We start from the raw sequence: 2843 nt of genomic DNA, 5'->3' as shown, positions 1-2843 counted from the left end.
GAAATTAAATCAAGTAATTATTTACTATGCCTTACTAGGGAGGGCCTCCACCTCGGTTTCCACCACCATATCAACCCCTACCTCCACCTTGTTGAGGATACCCTCTTCTTCTTTTTGGGCATGCTTTTTAGTTCTCTTGAGCTTCTTTTTCAGTTAGATATATTTGAGGAGATTTATTTTATATTTTAACCTACCAAACAAGAGAAAGTAGTGGCATTATAAACCAGGAAGGCCACTAGACAATGAACCACTATTTGATGTATCAAGCTCCATATAAAATTGAGCATGGAAGGTAGCCAAATGGGCATAATATGTAGGAGGCACTATACAGAAGAAGCAAAAAAAAATCAATGAAGTCATCGCAACATATCAACATAAAAACTATTTTGAAGACTTTAGAACCATACCTATAGATATAGAATGTGTGCACCTTGCATATCTATAAACACACCAATACAAGGCCAGCAGATAATTAAATCCCAAATTGATGTATAGAAAAATTAAAAATTAAATATAAAATTAGAATATGAGATTCGATATGTGAAAATTTCCACTATAGTTGATGTTCTTATATACATGATGCATGAATAATCTAAAAGCAATTAGCATTGTAGGATAATTATGAATTACAATGCTCCTATGTAAATATTACTAATAGATATGCACTGTGCATAAAAAAATGAATCAAGAGAATTAAATGAAAAGGGATTTACACTAGAGGGTATGAATTGTGCATAACAAAAAGAATCAAGAGAATTAATAAAAGAGGATATTCGCGTAACAAAGATTATTTTTTAATGATTGCAACCCATCAGCTGTAAATTTGTTCTCATCCCAAAGCACATGATAATGTGCTAGTCTACTGGTCCCCTGTAAATGATAAAAACCAAATCAATTTTTTTTATAATACATGGCAAAGAAAGCATGACAAGTTGATCTAATAAATAAGTATTATACATGTATCCTAGCATGACTGTAGAGATAAAATTTGAATTCTGTGGGATGGAAAATTTTGGAATCAACCACAGTGCCTAAAAATATAGGAAACCCACATCAGTGTTACAAATTGACACCTTTGAATAGAGCAGAATAGTACTATATAGCCTTATAGGACCTTCATATGTTCCCACTTCTATCTATAGAATGCCTATCTACATGGTTGTTTGCTAATAGTCTAGTATGGTGCCACTTTTGAAAAGAAAAAATGTTACTAGGTGCTAGTAATTTGGCTCAAGAGATGCCCAAGCCTATTCACACCATAGAACTTTTAGTTCATATAGCATTCAACTATCTTCTTGAACAAAATCTAAAGAGAATACAAACAAACTAATGAGCCGTGTCAATCTCAACTAAATAACAAGTACTATTGTGAGTATTAAGAAACTAACCCTATGAATATCATCTAGATCATAAGTAGAACTTGGTAAAAATGCCCTTCAGTTACACCATCTTTGAAGAAATGCCAAAGCTATCACTAAGGAGACATGAGAAATGTAGAACTAAATTTCACCAAAAAAACCAATCAAGATGAAATAAATTACCTATAAAATATGATTCACAAAGGCTTTTGTCTTGTTGTTCTATGAAAAGAAATCAGTAGCTCCCTACAAAGAATCAAAGTGAAATAATCATTCGAATTTCCTAATAGCATACTTTAAATTTTGAGTAGCAAGTGAATTTCCAAAAATCATATTTTAATTTTGAGGAGTGGTAACTTGTCTAAGAATTTTCAATTTTATTGGTTGGTTTAGTGTTAATAAAATGCATAATGATCAAGGTAGAAATTGTGCTCTAGATGGTTTTCTCCTCTTCATCATTTAGTAATTCAGAACATGTCCCTAATCCATGGTATGTGAAGTTGTCAAAGTTTTCCCCAAGTTATTTCTTTGTAAATTAAATCTCCTATATTCTAGATTTGTAGATTGTACTGGCTATACATTGTCACTACATAATACAGGTAATCATCCTAGTCTAAGACTAAATATAAATTGAGTGATATACTTGTAGCCTTCTGTAAAAACAATATTTACATTTTCATATTACTAATATTAAGCATCCTGGGAATCTTATGTTAATTCTTGGGTGGGTTGAGAAGTCAACCTAGAAATATGATATTTCCTTCACATATTTGCTTGATGTGTGACCTCAAATTTTACACCTCTCAAGGCCTTCTTAATCTATCTTAGTAGAGATGTCATAATGACTATATTAGACTAAATTCATTATTTACATCCACATTTTAAAATTATCTTATATAATCCAATTGGATGTTCATGAAACCTTATACCTTGATATGATCAACATCGGAAAATGGTCTAGATCCCATCTCCCTATTTAAGAGCTGAGCCACAAAATCAATAACATTCAGTGGCTCAATGAAGGTAGTCGATGACATATCTACAACAAGGGAGATGGTTGTCAATTGTTATTTGTAGGTCAGCATTCAAGTGTAAACTTAATAATTACACCTTCCTGATATAGAATATAATTTAATGATATGGGAAACATTTGCTAATAGAGAAACAACAATTATCCTAATTACTAAAAGATTAACAAATAATAGAGTAGAAAAAATAACAAGAAAAAAAACTTCAAAAAAGATTAGACTTCTATTCCTTCCTACCAATATTAAGTAAAAATCCCATTTGATTTGGTCTTATGCTCTGGTAAAATCCACACTAGCTTTCTAGACCCTCACCAAGCTATTGCCTCCTTCCCAAATTAGGAGAGTAAAAATATCTTTTGATAGGAGAATACCTACAATGAAAATCAAACTTAATAACTTCCATTCTCATCCAACTATTCATCCTCTGTGGAAACAAATAAAATTTAGTAAAGGCACC

At 31.6% G+C, this 2843-nt stretch overlaps 1 pseudogene; it reads right to left on the bottom strand.

Annotated features, from left to right (window-relative positions):
* Window positions 1–216: 216 nt before the first annotated feature.
* LOC149570033 (protein argonaute 1-like) lies at window positions 217–1651 on the bottom strand (annotated as a pseudogene).
* Between the last annotated feature and the right edge of the window lie 1192 nt (window positions 1652–2843).

Source organism: Cupressus sempervirens, chromosome 3, assembly GCF_028749045.1.
Source record: "Cupressus sempervirens isolate cs-2001-9-10 chromosome 3, ASM2874904v1, whole genome shotgun sequence".
Lineage (NCBI taxonomy): Eukaryota > Viridiplantae > Streptophyta > Pinopsida > Cupressales > Cupressaceae > Cupressus > Cupressus sempervirens.
Note: the sequence above shows the minus strand (reverse complement) of the source record. Positions and strands in the feature narration are given on the sequence as shown.